Here is a 12,311-nt window from a genome sequence, read left to right on the forward strand (position 1 = left end):
CAAAATGTTTTTTTTATAATCAATTGTAATAGTTGGTCATGGCCGAAAATATTGGCGGTCCTCCAATCCCTGAAGTCCTCCGTCGGATTCTCGAACAACGGAGGGATAAAATCGACGGCCAATTAGAGGCACTTGTCGAAGTTCAGGCTCACATAATTTGGAAGGTCGATGCTCTATTGAAGGAACTTGAGTCCATTAAAAGGCAGTTAAGCATTCCCAGCTATCCTATTAAAGACAGGAGGGAGGGAAACCTATTGACGGTGATGGTATGGGCGACGGTGTAATCGACATTGATAGCGGTAGCGATGATAAAATTCCTCCGGCGAAGAGGCGGTTTGTGGGTGAGTCATCACACATTAAGGGTGAGGGTTGTAATGTAAGCGTAGCCGAGGTGGGTGAACATGAGGCTGGAGACTGCAATATGAGGATTAACGAGGAAGAAGATCATGCTACGATGCACCAAGTGCAGGAAAATCCTGTTGATGCAGATGAAGGCCAAGCAGATGCAAAAGTAGAAGAAGATGAAGAACAGGGGAATGATGACGACGATGCGAACCAGGAATAAGAAGTGGTGGAGGCTGCAATAATTAATGACGGTCCCCAGGATGGTGAGGGGAATGAAAATGTCCCTTATTTCGAAGGTGAAGGAGATGATGAAGAAGAAGTTGACAAGCCATTCGTCTACAAGCTCTGATTTCGGTGATGAGTTTGGCGTGAATGATTTTAGTAATTTCACTCATCTATGTTAGGATAGAATGTGATGGATCATCCTTTTTCGTCTGATTAAGTTGTTTGTGATGTTTTTTTTTGGTGGTAAACAAGAATTGTCAAAGGCTCTCATGTTTTTTGGTGTAGTATTATGGAGTAATAGTCTTTAATCTGTATTTTATCTCTCTTTTTTTTTTTGAATGCAAATTTTATCTATCACTTTGTATGTGATCGAATTGGATTCTTCTTATACTATATTGTGTAGTAATATGTTGGTGGCAGATCCAAGGTTATATGGATGCTGGGTCTAGAATTAGTTTATTATAACAAATGAGGGACCATTTGAATAGAGACCATGTCAAGTGGTCTGTTTATCCAAGTTTAAGAACGAACCCGTGTATTTAAATAAAATTACGAAAGATAACACCACTTATTTCTAAATTTGCATGTTTGTTTCTTTCTTCACTGTGACAATAGCTCTTAGAGACAGCAATCCACTCCGGATTCGATCCTACTCCGCCCTGATTTGAGGTAAAAAAATCCTCTCGGAGTATGAGAAGAAAGTAGAAAGAATTCGACTCTGTTAAATTAATTTGACTTCGAGTCAGAAATGGGTCGAAGTCAGATCCTATAAAAAATTCGAGTCTGACGAATTATCCGACTCCGCCACATAACACATGCTCTAATTAGAAAAATCAATGATTTGCAATACGCTATAGTCAATAGTAAAATGTAATTTAAAATATAAATTAAAAATCATCCTTGTGGTAAAGTCCCCATCTACAATTATTTAACAATAACCAAAGAAGCTTGAACATTATATAAAATAGACTGTTTAACTAATCAGAGTCTCCATCGGACTTTTCAGACAACCGTTGATTCCATGAAACCCTGACATCCTCTTTGGAGCTAACATCCCATGGGTCCAATTCATCATCCTGCACTCCCTGCTCTTCATCATCTTCCTCCTCTTGTTCTTCCACATCACTAGCAGCTTCCGCATTCCCCTGCATCAGATTGATCGGAATAGGAGCCTCCTTCACTTCTTTTTCATCCTCACTAATCTCTATATCAGCCTCGCCGCCTTCAACTTCACCCGCCGCAATTTCACTCCCACTATGAGCCTCCCCCTGCGCTTTTGATGATTCACCGACAACAAAATGCTTCTTGCTCGTTGCAGTATAATCTTCGTCACTATCACTGTCAATCTCAATCACCCATTGAACATCACTATCAATTCTTTATTGTTTATGTTTTTCATACTTTTCCTCATGCTTATCAACTTCTGCAAGCCTTTTGTTTAAATCTTCAAGCTCCTAAACCAATTCACCAACCTTATGTATAGCCTCTACTCTCAATCCAAGAATAGCAGATAGTTTCCCTTCCACATTCTCCTTCCTCAATTCCAACCACCTTTGGTATCATTGCGCACTTAAAGGTTCGCCATTGTTTCCAACCATCTTTACCAATTGCAAGAAACAGGAAAACGAATTGTTTTTTTTTTCTTTTCCTAAACTAAATTACTTGAACAGAGTAATAATGATTGCTAGAAAAAGATCGAATTGCTTAGGGTATATAAGAAGCAAAAGCAGACCATTCACTTCCATGTCTCTCCAAATACCATTAATTAGTTGAAACAAGTCACGTCCTTTCACACAACTCACTTCACCAAGGAACCCTTATTTTCCAAATAATTTGTATTACGCGGCAAAATAAACCATGTATTAATCAAATGTAATTAATATACTTGTATAAACTTTTAACTGTTTACGTAATTGGGACAACCCGAAACCAACCCTAAATATATGGGTTTTGAGAAGGATTTAAAACCCGTTTATGTAATTGGGTCAACCGTAACCCGACCTGAAGTCAAATGGGATGGGTTGAAAGTCCTAATCTAAAACAAACCCGCCTAAACCCTTTTTAGTAATTGGGTCTGTTTCAGGTCTGGTCCACCCAAATCCAATCTCTTAAATCAGCCATAATTTTACAAACTCTAATTTTTTTAAATATTGTCCAAGCCCAAATCATCAATTCACAAATAACCCTAATTTTACACCCCTAATCTTTCTCTCATTTACCCCGCTTCCCCCTCATTCTCATTCTATCTCCTCTCTCTTTCCAACCTTTCCTATTTCCTCCCTCTTCTCCTCTTGTTTCCATTTTTTTTGTCATCAAAAAGCCCTATTGCACCCTAATCTTCTCGTTAATATCCATCTTAACATTTTAAAAGGTAACATACTTTCTAATTTATACACTTTACTTAATTTTGCTTTGTATTTATGCGTTTAAATTCTCCATTTTCATCTCAAAATTCTGTTTGTTATTATACGTTTACTTGTTTGCGATTTAAGTTCTTCATCTGATCTAATTTCATTTGTTATTATGCGATTTGTGTACGAGATTTTCATATGATATTTTCAGTTTAATTCTGTTTATCTGACGTTCATGAGTGTTTATGTGAATTAATTCATATGTTCATGTCTGTACTGTTCTGATTTCTAGCACCAGATTTATGTTATGTTACGATTAATCTAGGTTCTTATCCTTTTGAAGTAATTCATAGCTTCTGCTTAGGTGAATACTAAAGCCTTTAATTATGCTGTGGGATATTCAATTAGTTGCTGCTGCATGCCTTGAACTTCAGTTGGTCACTTGTTTTAGTGTTTGCTATTGTGCATGTTGTTCACATAAATCTTCTCTTGAACCTCACATGGTATGGAAATGTGTTTATTAAGGTTGTCTAGTTAACAGATTGGAACCAGTTTTCTATTCTGTTTTGATTTTTTTCAATTCCAAATCACAGATTGCTGACAGCCCTAATCCTGTTGAAACCATTGTGGAATAATTATGTTGATGAAAGTTAACGTTGGTGCGGGTATTCACCAGAGTCCTCGAGAAAGTGCATCTCAAAGTCCAGCAACCTGATCTGTAGTGTTTATATACTGAAAAATAGTTGTTGTTTTATATAGTATTTTCGTGGTCTTTTGGACACGTTTGAGCTTTTAGCTTAAACTTTATTTGCAAACTACATGTGGAACTCGTTGGAACTTTGGAAGTATTTTGGAACCTTGGAACTTTTTATTGTTGTATGATCATGGCTTTGAAGTGTTGGATTTGCATTTCATATTTTTATGTTGTTGAATCTGTAAAGACTTTGTAAAAATTACAGGTTAAATTTTTAGGTGGCCTTAAAGACTCTGTCAGAATTACAGATTAAATTTTTAGGTGGCCTTAAAGAGTCTGTAAGAATTACAGGTTAAATTTGATAAATTACTTATTAAGTCAGTCATTTTTGCCAATCTTATTTAGTAACGAATCTGGGAAATTTGAAACTTGAACTTGCCTATTAAATACTCAAGTTCTGCTCCACCTATAATCTTCATTCCCTTTTTCTTCTATCCTTATTAAATTAAAACAAGGTTGACGGAAGTTGAGAGCAATTTGAAAACACTATGCTTTAGGTTATTTGGTTACAATCTGAATGAAACTCATTATTGTATTTGTTTAAGGAACAAATTAGGTAACTTAACCAGTTTGAAGGCTTTTAAGCTATCAATTACAGGGCAACATCCAAACTTTGTTGGAATGTTACAAAGGTGATTACGTTAAGAAGGATTGCAATGAATAGATGGAAACTAAATGAACAGAGCAACAAGGCTTCAACTCTAAAGGTGATTAAGCAAAAGCATTTTGGTTAAGAAACGTCTAGTGATTACAAGCTTTTGCCAAAACATTTTGATTGCAAACTCAGTTGGACTCGTGTGAGATAATGCAAATTCATTTGGCCCAAGTATTACACATACCAATGTAAAGGGTCGTAAATTTGTACATTATTATATAGGGTCTCACTTTCCTATTCTTTTTAGATTAAGAATCCCATAGGGCTTTCTAGTTTGTAAGCCAAACACATTTTACCAATAATGGGCTAATTCATATGGGCTGATAATGACAAGGAATTAGAAATATGGCCAATACATTTATAATGTATAACATCTTATTTGTGATAATGATATAATTAATGCTCAAGTCCGAACATTTGACTTATAAACTATTGCCACATTCAAGCTGGGATTATCACCTATGTCATCTGCTGAACTAAATTTTTTTTCATTAGTAAAGACTAACAACGTAACTCCGCCGTTAGCTTCTTTACTAGAACTCCTATACATTGCAAAGCATTTTGTTTTTTGACATATAACACAAGCCATCTTTACAGACACTCTTGTTTCTTTCAACAACAACATATCTGGCATATGTAACTCCACAATGTGTTTTAGATACGGTAAGAAGGTATTTCTTGCCATATCTCTACAATTCCACACCATTAATTTTGTTTTAACCTTTGATGCCATAGTTGATTAGGGGATTTTGCTCCCTCCAATCGGAATGCGCCACGTGGACCAATCAGGTCCTTCCACGTGGCCCCCAGTTGGAACAGTCAGGCCTTCCTACGTGGCACGCGCTTATTCGTCCACCTTGGACCTGTTATGTCAAGACATGTGGCATACTCCATGCCTAATGGAGAAACCTGTCACCCAGGCCCAACTTCCGAGGGAAGCCCAATCGGCCCTAGGTTTACCTAAACCTAGAATGGGCACGTTTTCCAAGGTTATAAATACCTCCCTTAATCCTCATTAAGGGGGAGGACAGAAACATTACGGAAAAAACACATTAATTACACACAGTAACAACCGGCTGATCTCGCTAACAAAGCAGGTTACCTACATTAAACACTCTCACCTAGAGAGACCAAATCACTTTAATTTCCGCATTAATTACTCCTTAATCAGGTACTAACTTGACCGTTGTAGGCGGAGCTCCCAGGAGTCTCCGTTATTTTGCAGGTACAGGCGTCCGGTTCCAGTCTCGGAATTGTAACTCTCCCGCAGGACATCAGAAAACCCCGAAACATCTGGCGCCGTCTGTGGGGAGAGTAATTCTGAGATGGCATCCAAGTCTGTACCGACTCCTGAAGAGAGGCGTCCCCTAGACGACCCTCAAGTTCAGTCGGACCATGATACCGAAAGTGAATTTGAAGTTGAAGCTCATACAGCTTCAGACGGGACCCTAAGGGCCCGACGTACCCGTCATACCGACAGGAGGGAACGGGAGCATCTTCAAACAGGAAGCGAGCCAGCAGGCGCACCGCCTGTTCGGCAACAGCCGACTGATGGGTCTGCTCCCATCACAAGGAACGAACTCATGACCTTCATGAGGGACTTCAAGGGAGAGATTCAAGAGTTGATCAACAAGAAGTCGCCTGCTCCAGTCAAGGAGCAGTCGGCCAAGAAACCCTCCACTTCACTGAAGAGGAAGCCAGTTCAAGGGCGAGAGGCGACTCCTCATCCTAAATCTAGGAAGCGGGAGCCACCTGCCCTTGATTTCACAAAATTCCGTTATCCTACAGGAAATAGGAAACCTGTTCGTCATATTTAGGCGGACGGGTCGAAGCAAACATTCACAGATGCTCGGCTACTGCTAGAGCAGAAGAAGAGTGACCGATTGTCAGAGTCGGCCTCTACTTCAAACTTTCAAGACAGTTTGCGAAATGCCTCGATGAGGCATACTCAGTCGTACCATGAGAGTCAGTCAGGCGGCACCTCCCGTCAGTCCGGCTTTCATAGTGACCAGGCGGTACCAAACTTACCATTTGTGCCGCAACAACAGTATTTTTTGCAGCCACCTCCGTTTGGTGGACCTGCAGCAAAAAACGTCCAACCTATGGACTGGCAGCTACGGTTGCTTAGACTTGGTGAACAGCCGTCGGCCTTCTCCAAGGAAATTACTGAAGCCGCTCAGCCGGCCAAAGTGAAAAATGTACTAGTAGGCGCCTATGACGGCACTACTAACCTAGAAGACCATCTGATGGCATTCACCAACCTGATGTACCTTCAAGGGTTGGATGATCCCACTTGGTGCAAGTGTTTCCCAGCGACTCTCAAAGGAATCGCACATCAATGGTTCGGCAACCTGCCGACTGGTTGTGTAAATAGCTTCAGGACGCTTGCTTACTTATTTGCCTCCAACTTCGCCATGAACATCCCTGCGAAGAAAACGACCCTTGATTTGGGAGCAATTCAGCAGGGCGAGAAGGAGGGGCTTCGTTCTTACATCAAGCGGTTTAACCTGATGAGAATACAGATTCAAGGGTTACCGGATGAGGTAGCTTATACTGACTTTTTTAGAGGTCTCAAAGACGGATCTACCTTCAAATTTGATTTGGTTCAAAAAAGGGTGGCGACTCTTCAAGAGGCCTTGATTGAAGCAGAAGCCTATATACAGGCGACTGATCTTTGTACGATAAAACAGTCGGACGGGAAAAGGTTCGACAAAAGAGAAGGACGACAGAAACAGTCGTCAAACAAAGATGAGAAAAGAAAAGAGGTCTGGGCGGCTGATTCCTCTAAAAGAATTCAAACCATAAACCCTTAAGTATGCGTTTAACAAGGATAACCAGTTTATCCTAAAAGAAATCAAGGGACGGATCTCAATTAAGAAGCCGGTCCCCATGAAGGGTTCTGCAAACAACCGGAACCAAGATAAATTCTGTGCTTATCATGATGATGTTGGTCATCACACCAATGACTGCATCAGTCTCATGCGGTACCTAGACCGCCTGGCTGATCAAGGTGATCTTAACACTTATGTCAAGAAATCCGCGGGGAACACTTCCTCAAAAAAGCAGTCGGCCAAAAAGAATCAACAGGCCGACAACTCCGATACAGATGATGCAGTCGTCTACACTATTGCAGGCGGCTTCTCAGGAGGCGGCCCCACTATTAGGGACAACAAAGACAATATCAGGCGGTTAGATGTAAATTCCGTTCACCAAGAGCGGCCGTCCAAATATTCATTTCCTGAGATTGTCATCACTGAAGAAGATCTAGGAGGGGTAAGGGGGCCGCATGACGACCCTCTCGTTATTGAATGTAAGGTGGCCAACCAGAGAGTTGGCCGAATCCTCATAGATACCAGAAGCTTCTTAGATCTCATCAGTAGCAAATGTCTGTCGAAACTAAAATATCAGACTGATTGCATACATCCGGCCTCCCACCCTTTAGTAGGGTTTGGAGGAGGAGGAGTCCAACCACTGGGACGAGTAGATTTACTCATCCGCCTGGGTGAAAAAGGGGAAGGACGACACATGGTAGTCCGGTTCCTGGTAGTAGAGGAACTCTCTGCCTACAACATGATTCTGGGTCGACCTACCCTGAATAATTCCAAGGCTGTTATAATCCTATCTCTTATGTTGCTCAAGTTTGAGAGGGATAATGGAACAGTCGGCTCCCTAAGGGGAGATCAGAGGATGGCCCGAGAGTGCTATCTCTCGGATGTCAAGCCCACTGTTATGGCTACTGGGTCAAGCGGTGAAAAAACAGACCTTGACAAGGAGAGTGCGCCTGTTCAAGAAGCAGGTTGCAAAAAGAGAAAGGCATCCCAGACAGGGGCCGCAAGAAAAGAGAGAAAATAGCAATCATTGGCAGAGGAGCGGCCGGATGAGTTCCGCCCTCAGCCGGCTGGTGAGCATGCGGACCTGATATTAGACGACTCACGTCCTGACCGAACAGTCAAAGTTGGGACGACTGCTCTGAGAAACCTTGGTGACAACTTTCACAAACTATTGAAAGAATACAAGGACATCTTTGCATTCGAAGTCCATGAAATGCCAGGCATTAGTCCTGATCTGGCGGTACATAAACTGGCTGTGGATCCGAAAAAGAAGCCGGTACGGCAAAAGAAGCGGAACCATGGCGAAGAAAGAAGTCAGGCGGCAGCCGCCAAAGTTAAAAAATTACTTGATGCAGGGTTCATTCGGCAATGTTACTTCCCAGACTGGGTTGCAAATGTGGTGCTTGTTAAAAAGCCGAATGGCACCTGGCGAATGTGTGTAGACTACACAGACTTAAACAAGGCGTGCCCCAAAGACAGTTACCCTCTGCCTAAAATTGATAACCTGGTCGACTCAACAGCCGGCCATGCCTTGATGAGTTTTATGGACGCCTATTTTGGTTTCCATCAAATTCCACTATGGAAGAAAGATCAGGAGAAGACGGCCTTCGTCACTGATCAGGGGTTATACTGTTACACGGTCATGCCGTTTGGTCTTAAGAATGCCCGGCTACCTTCCAACGAATGATAAACACTGTGTTCTTTGATCAGATTGGGAGAAACGTCGAGGCATACATTGATGATATGATTGTCAAGACTAAACTTCAGAAAGATCATCTGTCGGACCTCCGAGAAACTTTCGCCACACTCAGGCGGCACCATGTCATGCTCAATCCCAAGAAATGTGTATTTGGAGTTGAGTCTGGGAAATTTCTCGGATTCCTTATCAATCAGAGAGGAATAGAGGCGAACCCTGAGAAGGTGCAGGCGGTCATTGAAATGCAATCGCCTCGTACCATCCGAGAGGTTCAGAAGTTAACAGGTTGTCTGGCGGCTTTGGGAAGATTTCTAAGCCGATCAGGCGAAAAATGCCTATACTTTTTCCAGGCAATTAAGAAAAAGGCAAGGTTTGAATGGGGGCCGGATGCTGAGGCCGCCTTCCAGAAACTAAAAGTTCACTTGCATTCCTTGCCGAGGCTGGTCAGCCCTTTGCCCAAAGAGGTTCTCTACATGTACCTGGCCGTCTCTGATCATGCGTTAAGCGCTGTTCTCCTTGCTGAAAGAGACGGCTGTCAGCTCCCGGTCTACTTTGTCAGTCATGTACTGAAAAATGCCGAGTTGAGGTATCCCCTAGTGGAGAAATTTGGTCTTGCACTCTTCATGGCTGTTAAAAAATTGAAGCCCTACTTTTTGGCACATGCAGTCGTCGTGTATACAGACCAACCTATCAAGCGGCCACTTACCATCATGGAGTCGTCAGGCCGAATGATCAAATGGGCCATAGAAATACAGAGCCTCGAAGTTACATTCGAGCCTAGAAAAGCAGTGAAGGGGTAAGCCTTTGCTGATTTTATTGTAGAGATGACTCGTCCTCCTGACTCTCAAGTTCCAGAACAAGTATGGAAGGTATATGTGGACGGAAGCTCTACTTCAAATGGTTGTGGAGCAGACGTCATATGTCAGTCGCCAGAGGGCGACAGGTACGAGTATGCTCTACGCTTCAGTTTTCAGGCTTCAAACAATGAGGCAGAATATGAAGCTTTACTAGCCGGGATCCGCATGTGCAAGGCGGCAGGGGCAAGAAAAATAGACGCCTGTTCCGATTCACAATTGATAGTGAGTCAGTACAATGGCGAATACGAAGCAACCCATCCGGCCATGATCAAGTATTTACAGGCGGTCCGACAAGCAGTCGGCTCCCTTGAGGATTTCCATCTGATCCAAGTGCCGAGATCAGAAAACAACCAGGCGGATGCACTGTCAAAATTAGCATCATCCGCCTCCTCTGATACTCCTCGAACTGTTTTTTGGGAAGTAATGGAGAAGAGAAGCATCGAGGAAAACCCTATTGGAATCCTAGACAGAAGCTCAACCTGGATGGATTCAATCAGGGCATATCTGACAAACGGTACACTGCCGGATGATACTCAATAGGCGGCAGCACTGAAAAAACGAGCCACCTGTTTTGAAATGATAAAGGGAGAACTTCACAAAAAGGGGTACCTTCAACCCTTCTTAAAGTGTGTTACTCCAGAAAAGGGACGAGAGATACTAGACGATCTTCACTCTGGTTACTGTGCTTCTCATATAGGTGGTAGGATGCTTGCTCAAAGGGCAAGGCGGCAGGGCTACTTTTGGCCTACTTTGGAAGCAGATGCAATGGAGATGGTGAAAAAATGTGACAAGTGCCAAAGGTTTGGCAAACTAATTCACCGTCCGGCTACTGACCTCACTACCATTCACAGCCCACTACCGTTTGCTAAGTGGGGCATGGACATTCTGGGTCCATATACGCCTGCTACAGTCGGAAGGAGGTACATACTTGTTGCCGTCGACTACTTCACTAAATGGGTAGAGGCGGAGGCTGTAAAGGGAATCAAGACAAAAGATGTAATTTCATTCATTTGGAAAAACGTCATCACTCGGTTCGGGGTTCCCATGTCTATGGTTTTTGATAATGGTCCCCAATTTGAGACGCCTGTTCTCAAAAGCTGGTTGGTGATCAAGGAATTGCAAACTACTTTGCATCTGTCGGCCGTCCACAAGCAAACGGCCAGGTAGAAGCCTTTAATAAAATCATCTCAGACGGTCTCAAGAAAAAGATTAAACGAGCAGGCAGCCTATGGGCGGATGAACTACCACATGTTCTCTGGGCCATTAGGACGACTGAAAAAGGGGCGACTGGAGAAACTCCATTCCTCCTAACTTACGGTGCGGAAGCTGTTCTTCCAATAGAACACTACGAGCCGACTCTTCGAGTAATGCTATATGACGAAGAGGCAAACTGGGAAGCAATGCGCCTGGCATTAGACTCACTTCCTGAAAAGAGGGGCAATGCTGTCTTGCGCCATGAGATCTATCGCCTGAGAATGACTAGATCATACAACAAAAAAGTACACAAGCGTCCACTCAAAGTAGGGGACTTTGTACTTAGAAAAATGGAAGCAGTTGGTAGGGCTAATGAGTCTGGCAAACTAACTCCCAACTGGGAAGGACCCTACCGAATCTATGAGGAAGTCAGGGACGGTACCTACCGTCTGGAAACACCAGACGGACAACCGTTGCCTCGAACTTGGAATGTAGATAATCTTAAGAAATATTTCTTTTGAATGATGTAAAGTCAAGAGCTACTTAATAAAAGTTTGCACTTACTATTCAATTTTGTACTACGAGGGGCATGCCGTCTGTACCTTTACAGTCGGCTACTCTCAATTGAGTTTTTCACTCTATCTTCAGAGGGGCATGCCGTCTGTACCTTTACAGTCGGCTACACTCCATTGAGTTTTTCACTCTATCTTCAGAGGGGCATGCCGTCTGTACCTTTACAGTCGGCTACTCTCCATTGAGTATTTCACTCACAATATGGGCATGTCGTCTGGGCATATAGTCGGCTACTCTCCATAAGAAGATGGCCGACTGGTTCCAAACACATAGCCACCCTCCTAATACTTAGCTAAAAAGATTAGGGCCTGGCCGACCCTGTGCCTAACAGGCGGCTACCCTCCTTTTACTTAGCACCTACGTTCACCAAGAACTTACCAAGGCCACAGGCCGAATGATCAGACCAGGCGCCAAGCCAACTGATCAAATCTAAAAAACTAATACGACCTGTCCCAACATCATAGCAGGCGTCCGACGGCATCCCTCCGGATGAAATTCGTCGCAGAGAGCAGCTCCCTTTTGGGTGGAACATTGTTCTATAAACTAATTACACGACACCTATACGACTGTCCCCAAGGGCAACCACGTAGCCGTTTTTGAGACAAGGATAACTCTATCACTAACCAAACCAGTGGTAGCAGTTGACATCTGAGTCAGATGACCACCTGTATTACTTGGGATAAATACAGGGGGTACCTATTGAGTTAATAGCCAACAAACATTGGCAAATCAAGGGGATCAGCCGGCCTCCGCCGCCTGGTACCTCTACTACTCAATCTAGATTGTGACGAAGACTAAGTAACTCCTATGTTAACTTATAGTCACTCAAA

At 42.9% G+C, this 12,311-nt stretch overlaps 1 long non-coding RNA gene across 1 annotated transcript; it reads left to right on the plus strand.

Annotated features, from left to right (window-relative positions):
* Window positions 1-2,696: 2,696 nt before the first annotated feature.
* On the plus strand, window positions 2,697-3,816 carry LOC110699890. Its single transcript, XR_002507004.1, has 2 exons — window positions 2,697-2,941; window positions 3,515-3,816. It is a non-coding gene; the product is annotated as an uncharacterized LOC110699890 (long non-coding RNA).
* Window positions 3,817-12,311: the final 8,495 nt, after the last annotated feature.

Source organism: Chenopodium quinoa, unplaced genomic scaffold (genome assembly GCF_001683475.1).
Source record: "Chenopodium quinoa cultivar QQ74 unplaced genomic scaffold, ASM168347v1, whole genome shotgun sequence".
Classification (NCBI taxonomy): Eukaryota; Viridiplantae; Streptophyta; class Magnoliopsida; order Caryophyllales; family Amaranthaceae; genus Chenopodium; species Chenopodium quinoa.